Source organism: Pituophis catenifer, unplaced genomic scaffold (assembly GCF_029215685.1).
Source record: "Pituophis catenifer annectens isolate HBS135680 unplaced genomic scaffold, rPitCat1.0.hap2 SCAF_2, whole genome shotgun sequence".
Lineage (NCBI taxonomy): Eukaryota > Metazoa > Chordata > Lepidosauria > Squamata > Colubridae > Pituophis > Pituophis catenifer.
The window spans coordinates 257,835,601-257,856,049 of record NW_027256882.1 but is presented as its reverse complement, the minus strand read 5'-3'; positions in this window follow the sequence as shown (position 1 = coordinate 257,856,049).

The following is a 20,449-nucleotide window of genomic DNA, read 5'->3' as shown; positions in this document are numbered from 1 at the left end:
TTTTTACAATATTTTTAAGCTTAGATGTGAACCACACCAAAAATTTCTTTGGGGGTGGAAAGAACTTACTGTATATATAAAACAAAATACACAAACACATGATCCCATCAGTCAAACATGTTTAGGAATCATAGCCTCAAAAAAGACTAGAAAGTCAATTTTGACAAATATACATGCATACATACATACATACATACAGACAGACAGACAGACAGACAGACAGACAGACAGACAGACACAGAGACAGACAGACACACAGACACACAGACACACACAATAAGTGTATAATCAATGTAGTGTTTGAATATTTTTTATCTTGCTACATATATTAGCCATTGTACAGACTTCTGTGTTCATCCCAGCAGAAAAATAGAAAAATTAGTTGTGTATATTACAAAAAGGGGAGGGGGGGAGGGAGGGAGAGGGAGAGAGGGAGAAAGGGAGAGAGAAAGAGAGAGCTGGTATGCTCATGATACCATCTCCAAATTGTCAAGGAAATAGAATGCTACATATATCAGCCATTGTACAGACTTTTCTATTCATCCCAGCAGAAAAATGAAAAAATTAGTTGTGTATATTACAAAAAGGGGAGAGAGAGACAGAGGGAGGGAGGGAGGGGGGGGAGAGAGGGAGAAAGGGAGAGAGAGAGAGAGAGCTGGTATGCTCATGATACCATCTCCAAATTGTCAAGGAAATAGAATGCTACATATATCAGCCATTGTACAGACTTTTCTATTCATCCCAGCAGAAAAATGAAAAAATTAGTTGTGTATATTACAAAAAGGGGAGAGAGAGAGAGAGAGAGAGGGAGGGAGGGAGGGGGAGAGAGGGAGAAAGGGAGAGAGAGAGAGAGCTGGTATGCTCATGATACTATCTCCAAATTGCCAAGGAAATAGAATGCATTTTCACAGTTTAGTAGTATTATTTATTTTGAATGGTAAAAGTTGTTTCATAGTTAATCAGGATGAAAGTTAATAGGACAATATTATTTAAAATATGGACATTTTCCTAATGATATGATAGGAAATAAATATTTCTATTTTTATTTTTATATTCATATATATATTGTATAGTCATTGGTTCCTTCAAATTTAAATAGCAACTTATTTATTCCCCATATATGCAAATTACCAATGTTATTTATACTGAATATAATTTATTTGAATAAAATAAAAATTATCAATGTCTAGTTACAAACCATATCATCTATGACTTATAAAATAAAATCCTCCTGACCAAATCTTGTTTTCTTATGTAGATTTTGTCTATTACCATGTCCTTTGTTGGCAATGCACTATTTTCAAGGACATTTAATATTCATTTATTAAAGTTAAACTGATTACTGTATTTCCACTACAAGGATTCAGGGAGATCAGCATAAGACATTTGATTCCATTGTATTACATCAATTTATCTATTAGGTTAAATCATTCGATACATTTCGAGTTTTGATATTACATTACAATCCTATGCATGTCTATTCAAAAGTAAAATTCTATAATATTGGTGGGACTTTTCCAGATGTATATAAATGATCATGAAGATACTAATTTATTCATTTAGGAAATTTATATTGCTGCCTGTTTGCACATGGTGATTCAAGGCGGCTTACAAGAATATAAAAATCTCATATAAGAAACAATAAAACTAATAAAAGAGAGAATCATATAATAAATTAATATAATAAAATACCCTCCTACCCTCTGCCCCGGCAAAAACACAAGCCATTTAATGGGCTCCATCCCACTCTGTGTTCTCCAGGCCTGCTGGCAGAACCAAGTTTTTAGTGCCTTCTGGAAGTGTGTTAGAGTGGGGGCCATTCTAATCTCTGGGGGAATGATGTTCCAGAGAGAAAGGGCCACCATGGAGAGGGCCCTTCTTCTGGGCCCCACCAGATGTATCTCCCTAGAGCAGGGCTGTCAAACTCAATTTCATTGAGGGCCACATTAGGGTTGTGTTTGACCATGGGGGTGGGGGACATGGCCAGGAGGGCATGGACAGGGCGGATGTGGCCAGTTCAACATCACTTTTGTTGGGGGTGTCCGTGGTGACCTGACCGCTCTGCCAGTGAAAACAGGCTCCCAAGTTCCATTTTTGTCTGTGACAGCCTCCTGCAATCCTCCGCTAGTAAAAATGGAGCTTGGGAGTGCCACCCATGGCTTCATGAGCTCTGTTTTCATCTGCGACAGTGTCCTACAACCCACTGCCAGCAAAAATGGAGCTTGGGATAGTGGTGGGTTGCCCCCGGTTCACACTGATTCTATAGAACTGGTAGTAAAACCAGCGGGAGCCTCCGCCCACTGACCCTGACATCATCAAAACCCACATGCGCGAGCGAAGCAAGAGCGCGTGCGAGGCCCCATTGCAAACCGGTAGTAAATGTAAGTAGAACTCACCCCTGGTACACTCCTCTGGGCAGGCAGAGTTTCAGACTTTAAATGACTCTTTTGTCAAGTAGACCTTCAATATTAATAATCATTTTAAAAACCCTTGATGTAAGCCGTGATGAATCAGAATAAGATCTAGGTAGATCCTAATACATTGTGCCTTTAAAATGGAGTGGGGCCATGACTTATTCTCGTCAGGACATTCTCTACAAGCTAAGCCATGTGAAGAAATATCCCCTTTCATAATGATATATAAAAGTAAACCAGCTTAAAAAAATGTTTCTCTGCCCTTGAGTGAACACTTGAAGTTCAGCTTGCTTGGCTTTCCACAGGGTTTTTTATTGTGACATTCTTCAAATGTTCTTCCTGGGAGGTTCTGTACATTATTTTTAAGCTATCAAAAAACTACCACTACCATACTGGTTAAGGGTTACTATACTGAAATACAGGAAAAATGTATGAACAAGGGCAAAGCATCATGAAACCAGCATTAATATGAACAGAATTCAAAGAAAAGATTTGAAGAATAATTGCAAAGAGATTTGAAGGCTCCTTTGCAGGTGCTGAACACATGTTATAGTTGCTGATGTAAATTGTTCTGTGAGGACTGTTTTCTTTTGGGTTTCTTGAAAAAAAGGATCTATATTTGGTTGCAAGTAGGTCTCACTCATTAATTTTTCCAGAAGAATGCATTCTCAGACAGCTGATAAATGGCTTCCATATTAAAGAATAAATTTCAGGTACTGATGTTTTCATTGACTTCTTCATTAAGTGAACATGTTATTAAGAAGAAGCAGTAAAAGGAAATTACTTCATTGCCTCTCTTTTTTTTTCTCATGAAGATAATGATCAATAGTGATTAAGCCATAGTTATTACAACTAATGGTAAATAAGGGCTCTGCTGACAAGGAAATTGTTCTATCATTTTCTTTCTCTCTTTTTTTGTAAGAGATAATACTCCAATAGGTCTCTTTGAGATGTTGAGATGAAACTATGAGTTTCTACTGTAGTTAACTGACTGTTGACATCTCCTTTTGAATCCTGTCAGAGCTGAAGAGGCTTCTTGGACGAGAAGGGATATATCTTCAAAGGAAAAAACAAGAAAGTCCAGTTGCCTCCTGAAAAAGCACCTTTGGGAAAACCATGACCTAGATGACAGAGAATCTCTACAGACATGCAGATAGTAGGCAAGGGTACCACCTTATGATACCAAGATTCAAGATTTTATGTTTCATTTGTGAACTTTGTGAAGTATGTCTATGAGCATCCATTAATTTCTACCATACAAGGGTTGAATAGCACATTATCAGCTTTATAATCTACTATTTCCCTTCCAAATGCCACACTATGATAGCAGGAGACTTTTACACATCCTGTGCCCATTTGTTTTGCTTTTCTTTTTTTTTTAAAATGCTCCTTCTTCCAAATATTAGATGAGCTCCAATTGTAAGGAGCAGGGAAATCCATATTTTTCCTTACTTTGTTCTAACATTGATTCTGTTAGTGTCTTTTGCAAAACACAGTGTTACAGGATAATGTAGTTAGTATTGAATACTCTTAGTATAAAGGCCCCTTTTAATGTTTTAAATTAAAGCTAGTGTGATATTGATTATGAAATTAATCATATAACTCAAGTTAGGTGTTTTACTGCGTATTCCAAAAAACTGAGAAATACAATTAGAACTTTCATTATAACTGCACAGCAAATTATTTTTAGATTACAATATTGAGGGGGAAAGGGGCTCGTGAGTCATGCTGCTTTGGACAGCAGCTGCAAAACACGGTTTAGTGTAGAAACATATGGACTATTTTACTCTGATTCAGCATAGTTAAAATCCCATAAGGATTTTACAGAACTGGCTTCAGTTGGCCTAAAATAAACCAACATGGAAATTCTGCCTATGCTTCTTATAAAAGAAAAATGAGGCTTGGGTCTATGGAACTTCATATTATATATTTGTAAAAGAAATAATCATGTGGATCTTCAAGTCTAACCCCTTAGCTACCAAGAAAAATAAGTTCAGTAACATTATGCTGTAGAGCTTTTAATTCCCATTGATACTATATGACAATTGTCAAAATAATATTGTTATTAAGAAAATTTATAATAGTAAATCAAACATTGGTATTTTACTGGAAATATAACATTAGGTCTGTGCAAAGGGACAAGGGATTCAAGATGGGATAATGACATGATTTGCTTTTCCAGACTGAAGCGGCCATCTGTTTTGCCTTAATAAAGCAATTTGGATGACCTCAAAAAGCTTTGGATTAGTGCAGTGCCAGTAATCCTGTAGCATTATCCGAGATCTCTCTCATCCTGGGAATATTCTAGGCAGGAGAAGATTGCTGTTAATATTTTCTTGAAGTTTTCACCAAAAACAGTCGAGTGGAGCTCAAAAGCTAAATGAAATGATCCACTATCATTAGAGGTGTCCACGGGTGCTCATCTTTTCATCAAACATGACAAAAACAATGCTGCAGCCTAGCTCTGTCCGTTTGAGGTCAACATAAGACAGTACAATGCATATAAAAGGGACAGGTCTAGCACTGCAACAATGCAATGGATATCAGTCTGTCATTATTCTTTTCCACTGTGCAGATTCGAAGAAACCCGGTCACTTTGTTTCAGTCTTAATCACAGACAGATGGTTGTTTCTAGAGACAGCTTTTACAAGAGGCTTTATCTGAAGTTTTAGAAAACAAAATCCCTCTTCAAAGAGTCACATAGACCTGGATATCATTGTTTAAATATAAATGTTTTTCCTCTGTCTCAAGTTTTTGTTTCCAGAATAAATCGGGCCTCTTGAAAGGAAGGATAGGCAAGTGCCTGTGGACATCAGTAAATCCTAGGCATATCAATATCGTCAGGCTCTCAGTTTTTAATTTAAATTCTTTTTTTAAAAAAAAATAAATCAAATATAAGCAGCATGCTGGAAATCAAAGCAGCAGCTTACCTCATCATCTCATTTTCAGCAATGCTTAGAGCCACAACTGTTTCAGATAATAGAAAGCATGCTGGGAAGGGAGGATAGTATATTTTCCTATTTTGGCTTCTAACCTTGCCTTAGAGGTAATTAATGAATGCACAGGTTTTCTATGGCAGCCATTTGGTAAATGCTTTCCACACCGATTCTCACAATAACAAATCCAGAAAGCTTGACTATTCCTGTCTTAAGAACTTGTTTCAGTTATATTTAGACTTCTGATTGAAACTTTCTAGTGATGGCTATCTTACTCAATGTCAAACTTCACTACAACCATAAGACATGCTTTGTCTTCCTGCATTTGTCACAACACATGCTTCAAGTTTGAAATAACTTCCCTGAAGGAATCTGTCAGACTGCAACTCCTGAACCTTCCTCAAGTTTGCTTTGCTTCCTTCTGCAATCAGCATTGAAGGAATGGTTGTATTTTAGTTGATTTTAATGTTAAGCTACATTAACAGAAATTTGCAAGACTTTCTCCCCTCTTTTCCTTTTATTTTCTGGAAAACTAGGAAATGTTTTACTTTCTAGAAAACTATGAAATGTTTCCCACATCGTCCCTCCACCTATGGGCAGAGACATCTTTTACATGGTGACTTCCAGTCTATATCTCTCCCTCCTGTATCCCATTTCTCACATACCATATACCCCATTACACAAACACAAAAAGAGGACAAGTACTATTTCCAACATATAACTGACCTTTGTGATCATATTATAAGCAGCTGTGTCATCTTTGCCGACAATGTAAAATTTTTTAATACCACAGACCATTCTACTACCCTACAAAATGACCTAGATTATGTATCTGAATGGTCAAACAATTGGCCACTCCAAATCTCTGCTAACAAATGCTCAGTCCTGCACATTGGTAATAAAAATCAGAACATCAAATACAAGGTGGGTGGAAACTATCTAAAAGATGACCCACACTCTGTCAAGGATCTAGGAGTACTCATTTCAAAAGATCTAAGCCCCGGAGCTCACTGTAACAACGTTGCTAAAAAGGAATTAAGAGTTGTCAACCTTATTTTATGAAGTTTTCTCTCTGGTAACGCTATACTTCAAACTAGGGCATGCAAAACCTTTGCCAGACCTATCCTTGGATACTGCTCACCTGCCTGGAACCCACACTGTATTTCGGACATTAATACATTAGAGAGGGTCCAAAGATATTTTACAAGAAGAGTACTCAACATCTCTGCTCGCAATAAAATTCCTTATACCACCAGGCTTGAAATTTTAGGCCTGGATAACAAACTACTCTATCTACGTTCTGACCTAAGCTTATTACACAAGATTATCTACCTTAACGTCCTACCTGTTAATAACAACTTTAACTTCAACCGCAATGACACAAGGGCTATCAATAGATACAAACTAAATGTAATCTGCTCTAATCTTGAGTGCAGAAAATAAGACTTCAGCAATAGAGTAGTAAATGTCTGGAACACGCTACCTGATCCTGTTGTTAGTTTCTCTAACCCCCATACCTTTTACCTTAAATTGTTTACCGTGGGCCTTACACGTTGCTTAAGAGCTCCCTAAGGGGGTGTGCATAAGCACACCAGAGTGCCTACCATCCCTGTCCTACTGTCCCCATTTATATGTATTCATTTTATGTGTTTATGGCTATGTTTTGCTTATTTATATCCATTTATTTGTGCCTTTATTCATGTGTCCATGTCTATGTCTATACTGATACTTGTTTCCTTGTATTTGTTGACAAATTAAATAAATAAATAAATAAATTAAATAAATGGAAATAAATAGAAAAGAACTCAACACCATAACAGGCTTATGATACATTATTTCAATACCTTTTCCCCAAAGCACTATAATTATGCAATGCTATTAAAATTATTTACTGTCATCAATATGTTCTCCCCCTTTGGTATTTGTTATTGACAATTTGCTATAGGTTCACTTGGTAAGAGCAAATGAAGGAGTCAAGTGATGAGTGGTCAGATCCTTGCAGAGTGCCTTGTCTGAAGATTAATTGACAGCTTTGGAGAGAGAGCTAAGCAGAGGTAACATGTTCAGCTCCTTAAAAAGCAAAGCTCCTTAAAAAGCAAAGTTCAACACCTGTAACTGAGTCATATCTGAATTTGACCTAAGACTAATTGCCAGTGTGTGCCCCGCCATTGGAAAGAACTTGCCAATTTCAGATCTAAATTGCTTTCCTTTCCTTTCTTAAATTGCTTTGCTTGCTTTTTTTTTTTTTTTTTCTGCTGTGGTCTTCAATTTGTATTAAATTTCTCATACTTAATTCCTGGAATATTTAGGACTATCTTTGCTTCTCTAGCACTGCCATGTCCCTTTTCCATGGATATATGCTCCATTTGTCTTCTACATCTTGATTATTGACTGAACTCCAAACCACCTACACTGTGTCTATCAGGTGAGACCTCTCTTCCCTGTTTTTCCAGAACATTTGCACATCACTTTTGTAATTAACTGCTATACAACTCATTCTTAAATCACTTGGAAATTTGATATGGCTTACTCAGTCTGGAACAGGACGGTAATTTGTGTAAAATATATATATATATATATACACTCTCTTTTCTGTAATACTATTGTAGGTTTGGAAAGTTGGTCTATTATGAAGAGGTCCTTTTCCATTCAAAAATCCCCCTGGATCAATCTCATTTTGTAAGATTAATTTAAAATCCCAAGCTAAAAAAGTTGCTTTAATTGAATCTTCAAATATAATAATTCATTAAAGTTGAATGCCAGTCAACTGCCAATGACTCTAAGAACTCTGGCTTCTTTGGCACATAGATAGTAATTTATTTATTTCCTTCTTTCTTGCTTCTCTTTTTCAGTCAGCACTCATATTGTTTAACTTACATAAAAAAAGTCAGAGTTTCCATGGAAAAGTCAAGATATAATCTTCACAAACAAACTGTAACCTTAAAGTAACTCTGGTATCTCCAGAGATACTTTAAGTTTATTGTTGGATTATTTGCAACAGCACTTATGGGATCAACTGTCGCCCTTGGACTCTATTCTTTATACTTGAAGTGATTCTCTACTTCTTCCAATTCTTTATTACATACTGTTTTCACCCACAGCTATAACAGGTCACACGGAAAAGGAAAACATTGACTTTCAGCCTCTTGTTTTATGCTTTTCTAGAATGCCTTGAACTAAGGGAAAGAGTAGGATGATGGGAAGGAATTTTCCCCAAGCAATTTAAATTCCTCCAGAGTAAAGAAGCATCCCAGTATAATCTGATCAATTTAAGGCCATGGAGAGGACATCATCAACTTCCCTGAAGTGTTTCAGGAGGATGTTGCCTAGCATGTATGTTTCCTGGCTTTTCACTAGTTGTTTGGGGTGGATAGAGTTGCATATAGATGTCTATATGTTTAACAGGAGAGGGTTTGTTGGATTGTTTTTTTCCTAGAATCATAGGTATAGAAGGGATCTTGGAGATCTTGTAGTCTAACCCTCCACCCAAGGCAGGAGACCTTATACCTTTAATTTAATTAAATTTAAATTTTAAAATTAAATTTCAGTGATACTTGCAAGATTTTTATTTTTTAAAAAATATATATTATTTAACAATATTAAAAATTAACACAAACGGAAATCAAAAAGAAAGGGAAAGGGAAGAAAGAAATAAGAAAATACTTAAGGAAATGAGTTTCAATCTTCTTTATACAGTAGGTATAAACCAATTTGTACTTCTCTACCTCCTTTGATATTATGTTACATAAATCAACTCTTCCCATATCTCAACATTCAACATCTATCCACAAATTCAAAATCATTAAAGTTTTTGTACACTACAATATCAGCAAAAAATTCACAAAAGCTTTTCAGAATTTTATAAAAGTATTATTACTCTTATATTAGATTTAAACAGTGGGTACAAAACCCATTCTCTAGCCTTCTTCCTGACAAAATGCTCAGGAATGTACTCTGGTATCCTCATTTCCCTTTTCCAAATTTTGCTGCTTTCCTGGTAGTTGCCATTCTTTTATTTGTAATCCAGACTTAAAAAAAATGAGTCAGTTACAAAGGTAAAGTAAAAGGGAGATTTCTCTCTCTGTCTTTCTCTCTCTCTCGCTCCCTCACTCCCCCTCCCTCTGTTGTCTTTATAAAATACGCCAGTTGTCTTTTCTCTGTAATTCTACACAATCAACTTTGCCACAGTGGTATGGATTGTGTATTTAATTATTTTAAAAGTATACCAAGAGTGGATTTCTTGATGAGAAAATGGTGAATTAGATGTCTCTGAAAGAGTGGAGGCAACAATATCATGACAACTGTTGGACTGGTGGTAAAATAGTCCAATGGAATCTTTCCAGATCAGGAGAGGATGAGAGATTGCCCACTTGTGCTCCAAACAACAACTCCTTGCAATGAGAACACGGAAAGCAGTCATCCCACACAGTGGTGGGTTTCAAAAATTTTTACTACTGGTTCTGTGGGTGTGGCTTGGTGGGCATGGCATGGCTTGGTGGGCGTGGCTTGGTGGGCATGGCAGGGAAAAGATACTGTAAAATCTCCATTCTACCCAACTCCAGGGGAAGGATACTGTAAAATCTCCATTTCCTCCCCAATCCAGGGGAAGGTTACTGCAAAATCCCCATTTCCTCCCGATCAGCTGCGATTTGGGAGGCAGAGAATAGATAGGGGTGGGGCCAGTCAATATTTTTACTACCAGTTCTCCGAACTACTCAAAATTTCCACTACCTTGGACGCAGAATTATAAAATGATAATGTTTACTGCATATAAGGAGAATTTATATAGGATGTTTTACCAGTGGCACTTAGCCCCAACAAGGATAGCCAGAATGTTCAAGATTAAATCGGAGAAATGTTGGAAGTGTCATCAGACTCCAGGATCATATTACCATATGTGGTGGACATGTGTAGAAGCTAAAAGATATTGGACTAAGATACACACGTGGTTGGAAAAAATGACAAAGAAACATATTAACTTTAAACCAGAGATATTTTTATTGGGGATTTTACCAGAAACATATAACAGAGAATTGCAATATTTAATTGTGAATGTTTTAACAGTGACTAGAATCGTATTTGCTAAAAATTGGAAAGGAGAGAATTTACCTACTGATGATGAGATTATTAATAAAATTATGGAATGTGCTGAAATGAGTAAATTGACATTTGAAATTAGAGAACAGGAAAAGAAACAATATTATTTGATATGGGATTTGTTTTATCAATGGATAGATAATAAATCATGGAACTGAAGTATGAAATATGGGATTGATGTAAAAATAAAATATCTGATTTTTTTTCTATAAAAGATATAAGTTTCTGTTATAAATTAGTATTTTAGAAATGGATTTATGCACAAGAGAATATGAACCGTTCGATTCACTGTCTGTAATTGTTTGGAATGATGATGGTTTTATGTTTTGTTTTTGTTTTAAAATAAAAAAAAATTCTCAAAAAAAAAATTTCCACTACCGGTTCTCCAGAACTGATCAGATCCTGCTGAAACCCATGTCTGGAGTATACATGTATCATAATTGCCTAAATTTTGCAGCGCTTCATTGTATGAATTCAAGGACCAGATGTGATAGATCATTGTGTGCCACCTGTATAAAAGGGCTTTAGATTAAGTTTAGATGAAAGCCCTTTCTTGATGTTATTTGACCTTAAGCCACTTGCATGTTACCACATTCCCTATTAGAAGAATTTTTATTTGTGTCAAGGAGACCAAAATGTGGTTCGATGATAAAAACTAAAGTTTGGTTCACTATTCAGTTAAGCAGCTCCTATTGGTAAACATATAAGGACCAGCTAAAATTCCTGAAAATTGAACCAGACTGGTGTTAATGCACATTTTATCATTTCATTTCAGATATTTAGTTTTACTTTTCAAAACCAAAGGAAATAGAAACAAACGTAAACCATAGGCACAATTCAGTTGAAATGCTTGAATCTGCTTTTTAAAAGAAAACCCTACATCTTACCAATTGACATTGTCCTTGATATCACTACTTTTCTCAATATATATATATTTTTTACAATGACCTTTGTTGATCTTTTTTCAGTTCTTTTAGACTGTGCACAGAGCTCAGACTATTAATGAGATTTGAGAGAATGGGGGTTTCTAAACAATCACATACTTTTTTACAAAGTTGATACTAAAAACAGACTTATTTCTTAGGTGGTAGGTTCGAATGTGACACATGATTGAGTTCTGTAATTTATTTGATAAGAAAAAAGTATGTGACACACTGGCACATTCTCTCTCTCTCTCCACATGCTTTCAGCTCATTAACAAAGGAAGTCTATTTGGCAAACTCCATTATATATTATATATCCAGTAATATCATAATATCCAATTAAACACTGGTTCTATCAGAAGGAAGAACAGGAAACAGTAATTTTCCTTTCCTTTCATCTCTTGCCCATTGTCAGAATTAATCCAGAGAATTAAGGGAGAAGCAAAAAGACTCAACATGTGAGTGAAAATGCTATTGGCATTTTAATCACTGACTATATTGGGGAGTGCCTTGAATAACTTTTTAATAAAACAAGAACCATATATGTAGTAACACTCAGATTTTAAAGCTATTTTATTGCATAGATGATAGATAGATAGATAGATAGATTGATAGATAGATAGATAGATAGATAGATAGATAGATAGATAGATAGAAAGATAGATAATAGATAGATAGAGGAAGGCAAGCAGGCAGGCAGACAGATGATAGATATTACTAAACTACTTTCCCCCAAATCCTGCTGTGTCACATCATTGTAGTGGCTAGTCTGTAAGCATGTGTGTTTTTGAAAGAGTTCAGTAAAGAACATCAGGAGTATATGTCAAGAGTACATCATTTTTGGATAGCCATCCAAGGAATAAAAGTGAACCAAGCTAAAGCAAACAGATATCTATATTGGGTAGCAACAATATAGAAAGTTGGTCGAGAAACATGATTACTTTAGTGACAGTAGCCTAGGTATAGTTTCATACTATGCTGACGGAGGCAATATTAAAAATGTTCTACATTTCATTAAGAAAGCCATGCAGGTATAAGATGATAAATGATATGGTGCTGGATGATAACATGTTCAGGATATGACTGTGTACCAGACCACAAATTATTCATGTGCAAGTTCCAAATTAAGATAAAGTGAAAATAGAATTTCCACTATGTGTGATCTTTTGTGTGTGTGAGAGAGTGTGTGTGTGTATCTTTAGTATAAATATTATATATTATATAACATAAAATAATAAAATAATATATATATATATAATTTTAGTTTTTCTAAAGATCTCCAAAGTTAGATTCTAATCTTGAATAAATATACTTAAAGATGCCAAAGGATGGGAAACAACTGGTTTAAAGAAGAGTATACTGAAGTACTGTAGCATAGAGATTAAACATTAAAAACATCTTAGAAGATTTTCCCTACTCCAAGAACTTTTAATATTTAAAAAGATATTAAAAATATCTAAACCTAATACAAAAATCTAACAGTTTAGATACTTTTGGCCTAGATGATTGAGTTTTCATTTACATATTGCTTTTTATTTTGGAGAGAAACTTTCTGCAGTCTGTACAGCAAGAGTTGGCTTATTCCAATGACTCTTTCTGACTCTCTACCTATCCAAAATTTTGGATTTGAATGAAGAAGTTACTTGGATGAGTAATGAAAAGTCTCCGTTTTAGTAAACTTTGGTCCATGGTGCCATGATTTAACCTTTTTAGATACTTTTGGCCTGGATGACAGAGTCTTCATTTACAAGAACCGCTAATACTAGAAGAAGAAATTACATCAGTTCTCTGTCATTATCAACTTGGAAGGCTACAGGAATTGATAAAATATCTATAGAACTATTAAACTTTACACTACTCAGAATTTGGTTGGTTGCATGCAGTGGTTAGAATGCAGTATTGCAGGCTAATTCTGCCAGCTGCCAGCAGTTTGATTCTCATCAGCTCAAGATTGATTCAGTCTTCCATTCTTCGGAGACCGGTAAAATGAGGACCCAGATTGTTGGGGGCAATATGCTAATTTTGTAATAGCAATAGCACTTAGACTTATATACTGCTTTATAGTGCTTTATAGCCCTCACTAAGCGGTTTACAGAGTCAGCATATTGGCTCCAACAATTTGGGTCCTCATTTTATCCACCTCAGAGGGATGGTATGCTGAGTCAACCTTCAGCCTGGTGAGATTTGAACTGCCAAATTGCAGGCAGCTGGCATTCAGCAGAAGTAGCCTGGAGTACTACACTCTAACAACTGTACCACCATGGCTCATAAACTGCTTAGAGAGGGGCTGTAAAGCACTATGAAGTGGTATATAAGTCTAAGTGCTATTGCTATATTATTGGAATAAAGCTGTTGCTGATTAAATTAACATAGCCAGTAATTACAATATTAGTTAGAAACAGAAAAACATTGAGTTCCAATCACGCCTTAGGCATGAAAGTCAGCTGGGTGACTTTGGGCCAGTTATTTTCTCTCAGCCCAGCCTCACAAGGTGGGGAAAATAGAAGGAGCAATGGGTAGTAGGTGTCTCAACTGATCTGAATCATTTCACAACTGAAAGAAATTTGAAGGACATACTTGCCCAGTTAGGCAGAAACTACTAGGTGACTTTGACTGATCTTGGAAACTTAGGCAGGATCAGATATGCTTAGTATTTGGATGGGAGACAGAAAGCTAGACTGATAAATTTAAAAGTCCTAATGGAGCTTAGGATATTTGTTAAAGGTATCTCCATAAACTTCCACATAGATTATTGTCAAATTGTTAAGATATTTTAAATGACTCATCAGTTTGTACTTTCCAATCCAATCTACAGTCCATGGATTCCTTAATAAATTCAATGCCAAAAAAGAAAGTTTTGGTTTTTTTTAAACTGAAAACAAAAAATAGAAATGTAGAAATGTAGTCACTGATATTTATTATTGCGTTGCATTAATGGAATACATTTAGAAGACTTTCAAAGGACGCTACAGTAACCTTTGAAATTTTGATTAAACGAACATAAGAGAGCATTCTGAAAATGCTATTGGGAAACAATAACATTTTAATATTGTGTAAATGTCATTCTCCTATGTAATATAACATTTAGAATAATATTATTTGCTATATTCCACATGCAAAGCCATTTTGTCTTTGGCCTTTTAAAATATTCCCCCATGTATTCAAAAACAAAAAATCTGTAAATGACAGTTTGGAATTATTTTTAATCTTTTGATCTGATAAGACAAATTGGTTATGTATGAATAATAATTAAACCAATAACCGATCTTACCATTGTTAATTATTTATATAAACAGAGTTTTGGGGAAGATTATAGTTCAGAAACACTCTTTCCACTTCATGTGTAGGATTAGGCATTCTCTGCTTCTGTCTCTGGCCAGATTAATGCTCATATTTAAGTAGACATATTAAGAGCAGGTTGTCAAATGGATCTTGCCAGGATCAGTTCCTCTGCAGTTGACAGCTTATATTGCTCACATGACTTTTGTTAATGTTAATAAAATGACACCCTGGGTACAACATATTGTGTATCTTTCACTCTGTTCTACCTGTGGGTTCAATAGATTAAAAAAATAAATATATAATATATAAACACACAAAATATGTATGTATATATGTGTATGTACATATGTATGTATGTACTGAGCGACGTAATAGTTCAGTGGCTAAGACGCTGTGCTTGTCAATCAAAAGATTGGCAGTTCAGCAGTTCGAATCCCTAGTGCCACGTAACGGGGTGAACTCCTGTTACTTGTCCCAGCTTCTGCCAACCTAGCAGTTCAAAAGCACGTAAAAAATGCAAGTAGAAAAATAGGGACCACTTTGGTGGGAAGGTAACAGTGTTCTGTGTGCCTTTGGCATTAGTCATGCTGGCCACATGACCATGGAGACTTCTTCAGACAGCACTGGCTCTTCGGCTTTGAAATAGAGATGAGCACTGCAGTGGTGGGTTTCAAAATATTTTACTACCAGTTCTGTGGGTGTTCTGTCCCACATAGGCAGACATACGAGCAAAAGACATCTGCCAGTAATTTATTTTTACAAGCCGACCTGAATCCTTTGGCAGATCAAAGTGCTGGCAGCTACTTTCCGAATGCCTGCCAAGTTTCTTATCACCTCTAGAAACAGGAGTCAGCGTATCTGTAGTCCGTTGCTGGGGCAACCAAGAGTTCACAAGGCACAAAAGAGTAGTCAGAAGTCATTCACAAAATCCAAGCCTTAATTCTGAAAGATATTTATTTATTTATTATTCAAATTTCTATACCGCCCTTCTCCTTTCGGACTCAGGGCGGTGAACAGCCAAAATAAAAACATCTATACATAACATTACAGTTAAAAAATAGAGTTAAAATAATTTATAAATTTGGCCCGTAATTTAAAACTTGTCAATTTAAAATCAATATTAAAATTTTAAAACTAACCCTAAAATCAAGACAGACCGGCTAACTAATATCTAGCTAATATCCCATCCGAAGCTCACAATATGCAGTTTTTGTCCGTCTCAGAGCCTGCAAAGCAACCCCACACACTTTTATCCCCTGTGGGGCATGGCTCAGTGACTCAGCAATCTCTGGCCCTTCCACACCTCTTCCTTTGCTGCGCACGCCTCTCCTTCCGACGCTGCCTGGGATCAATCCAAGATTGATCTTCATCACTCCCTATTAGTGGGTGCTCTGACATGCCTTCCTCCTGCCCTTCAGCTGGAACCTGAGGCATTGCCAGAAAGGAGGATCCTGGAGAGAGAGGCCTTGTCAGTTCCTCCCTATCACTTTCAGAGTCATCTTCCTCCATGAGGACAGGCTCGGGAGCCTGAGTCACAACAGTGGGTTGGCTTGGTGGGCATGGCATAGCTTGGTGGGCGTGGCTTGGTGAGCATGGCACGGAAAAGATAATGTAAAATCTCCATTCCCACCCAACTCCAGGGGAGGGTTACTGCAAAATCCTCATTTCCTCCCAGTCAGCTGGGACTCGGGAGGCAGAGAATAGATGGAGGCGGGGCCAGTCAGAATTTTTACTACCAGTTCTCCAAACTACTCAAAATTTCTGCTACCAGTTCTCCAGAACTGGACAGAACCTGCTGAAACCCACCTCTGGAGCATCGCCCCCTAGGGTCGGGAACGACTAGCACATATGTGTAAGGGGAACCTTTACCTTTATGTATGTATTGTATATATGTATGCATGTATGTATGTATATGTATGTTGCCTGTGTAGATGTGTGTCTGTGTATGTGTGTACTCATGTGCATGTGGTCCTGCCATAGGACATGTAGTAAATCTCATTCCTGAATGAAGACCTAACAATCCCAGCAAACCCATAGACATGTTGGAATAGATAAGTATTATTTACTGGAGACAAATTGCTTGAATTTACCTTCTATCTTTGGTGAGAATATTCATTATGGCGAGAGAGACAATGTACTGTAGGCATGATTTAATTCAGTGCAGTGCATGAGTAAGAACAGTAAGAAAAATATACTTTGGTTGGTGGTTGGAAATTTCTGTCTCTTCTTACCAAAAAAGCATTTGGCAAACTTCCAATTATGCTTAACAAATTAATTAAATAAACATGCCTTTTGTTTTAGCATACAATTTGATAGTTCAATTTCAACAAGAGTTTATACAAAAATTATACAATAAAGCTCAACACAGAATGTACTATTTTTATTTTACAACTTCTAAATTTTACAACATTTGTTTGCTTGTACAACATGTACAGCATGTCATTTGCATATTTAATGCTACCTGCTTGCAAAAAAAAAACAGCACCACACAGAACCCACAACTCTATTCAATGCATAAATTCGAATTTCTCCATATTATATCACAGTGTTTTAGTTAAACAGCAGTAATTGTTTCTGCCCACACAGGCAGGCTTCTTCTGGTGTTATATCAGGTGTCCTAGAACATAAATTAGAATAGCAACTAACATTCAATCTGTCATTAATGAAACCCTAGAGTTTGTCATTAATGAAACTCTAGAAGGATAAACTCTCTAGTTCAGGATTTGTTTTTATTTATAACCAACCCTAAAAATGGATGTGGTGGCTCAGTGGCTAAGATGCTGAGCTTGTTGATTGAACGGTTGGTTCGAATCTCTAGTGCTGCGTAACGGGGTGAGCTCCCGTTACTTGTCCCAGCTTCTGCCAACCTAGCAGTTTGAAAGCACATAAAAAATGCAAGTAGAAAAATAGGGACCATCTTTGGTGGGAAGGTATCAGCGTTCTATGCGCCTTTGGCATTTAGTCATGCTGGCCACATGACCATGGAGATGTCTTCAGACAGTGCTGGATCTTCAGCTTTGAAATTGAGATGAGCACCGCCCCCTAGAGTCAGGAACGACTAGCACATATGTGCGAGGGGAACATTTACCTTTACCTTAAAAAGATCAGATTTGTCCTAAGATAATATGTTTTTAGGTTAGCGCCATAGAGAATTATAAAAAGTGAGCAATATAAACTTGTGTCAATTCAAAGAATAAGAAATTGACTACAATCTATTTTGTTAGATTTGATGTGTGTTAGTGTATATTCTTTCTTTAAATCCCTGGTTAAATATTATAGTGCACTTAGTGCTTTACCAATTTGGGTTGCATGTACCTTGAGTATCTTTATTTTCCATGCATCTCAGTGACAAGGAAACAAAAAGGGAAATAAAACCTTTCTTCATTGTGTGCGTTCATTTCAAGAATCCTTAAATTTCAGTACAAAATTATAGCTCTCCATTTCTACTTTTAATACTTACTATGATATATGAGGAATCATTGGAGACTGCATTGCACTCACAATGCCACAGATTTGCTCTATAGTTGTTCCATCTCTTAAATAACATTAGCTTTAGGTCACAAAACATTTTAAAAGTTTCCAGAATTCTGTTTGCAGCTAAAGAGCATGTTGATTAGCTATATAAATCCAAATTTTGACTAAAGTTAGTGAAAAATTGTAAGCATTATTCATTTCAAATAGCAATAGCACTTAGACTTATATATTGCTTTATAGTATTTTATAGCCCTCTCTAAGCAGTTTTCAGAGTTAGCATATTGCCCCAACAATCTGGGTCCTCATTTTGTTAATTTCAGAAAGATGGAAGATTTTTTTGAAGCATGTTGTTAATAAAGGAATTAATAAAATAGTATGTTGAATAATCTTAAGTAATTATGAACATTGCAAGTTTTAGAAGAGATATACTAGTAACTTCAGATATAAACTTTTTAAAAAAATCAGATTACTTTCACAAATAATTTAGGAAGTTAAATCACTAAGGATTGAGAATGTCAATAAACCTAGAAACAGTCACATTATTTTTTCAGTTCTATTTTATGCTTCCTTGACTCTGTTTCATTTTCAGAAGCAAAAATGAGCTACATTCATTCCTTTTGAAATTCTTTGCTTATAATTTCCCAGTTTTCTAATTCTCTGAAAGGGAAACTACAAACTATATAAAATACATATTTGGCAGTTGTACTTATAGTTCTATTTTATTTTAATATAAGCATATTGTAATTATCTAGAATATGACTCTGTGTGTGGACTGTTAATTAATCCTGCTGACATCTATGGATTTTTTTATAATGAATATTTAGATTTATATATATGTGAAATAGCTCACATGCAAATCCAGCTCAGTCTAATCCACTGTGTGTGACCTTCCTTGTAGTGAGACCTGGATAGTTTAGAATGGGATTTATTTCTTTTACAAAGGTACACACAGAAGTTTTTCATGGAGCATCAGCCAGAAGCTCAGGGCAAGGAAAATAGGATGGCTGGTATCATGCAGCCATCATTCATCATTGATGAATGGAGGCATTATTCTACAGATAATGGGAAGCAAGATAGCATCATCATCATCATCAGATAGATTTGTAATTGACTGACCAACCTCATTCAATGTGTAGTTCTTAATTTTGTTATTTCAATTTATTTTCAATTTATATACTGCATCTACTGTTCCATTAAGAACTACACATTGTAGTGGGGTAATGGGGTAATATGTAATGAGGTACCTCAAGGCCCTGTCTTAGGGCCACTACTCTTCAATATCTTCCTCAATGATTTAGACAAGGGGAAGTCATCAAATTTGCAGACAACACCAAGCTGGCAGGAACAGCCAACACTCCAGAAGATAGGCTCAGGATCCAGAAGAATCTCAACAGACTGAATGACAAATGCACAGTATAGAATAGGTGGTACTTGATTGAATAGTAGTAACTGTGACAGGGATCTTGGATTCCTAGTGGACAATTACTTAAATATGAGCCAGAATATGTGCTGCAGTTGCCAAAAAAAGCCAAAACAGTCCTAGACTGCATTAACAGAGAGATAGAATCAAGATCACATGAAGCATTATTCAGGACTGCTTGCAAGAGTTAGGAATGAAGCACTATTTTAGGAAGGTTGTTCTCCTTCCTAACTTAAACATTTATGGGTAGAAATCTCATAATGGGTGCGAATCAGTTTGAAGTCATTTCCAGTTCATCCAAAGAGCTCCACATTTGGATGAAGCTCCTTCCTTCCTTCCTCCCTCCCTCCCTCCCTCCCTCCCTTCTTTATCTAGAGAAAGATATTTCAGGACAAATAAAACTTATTAAGAACATCACTTGTTTTAATAGATCTCAGAATCTTCTGTACACAATGGAAGAGGATAAAATTATTCTTGTAAGGAAGTATTTATATAGATAAAGCAGGCCAGAGACAAATAAAAGAGCAAAAAGGTAGACATTGATTGCTATCACTACTTTCAAGGCTCATAGTTCAGTTAAAAACTGAAAACAGTATGTTTCCAGAGGTACTGTATACTACCAACTCTTATTGCCTTATGAATTTAACAAAGGGAAAGGGGCAGCGCAGCATTTTTAGGGGCTAGTAGGAGAAACAAGTGATCGTTATCTGCTTTCAGGATTTAAAATTTGGATAAATAAAATTTTAGCTGTTCAATTTCCTAAGACAAATAAAATGTATCTAGATGAAAGAAAGAAAGCTGAATTATTGTTCTTTCAAGATTACGGTGCTCAACAGTCAGTTTAGACTGTATTTGGCATTTTTGTCTCCCTATAGTAGTGGTCCCCCCAGTACTGGGCAGTAA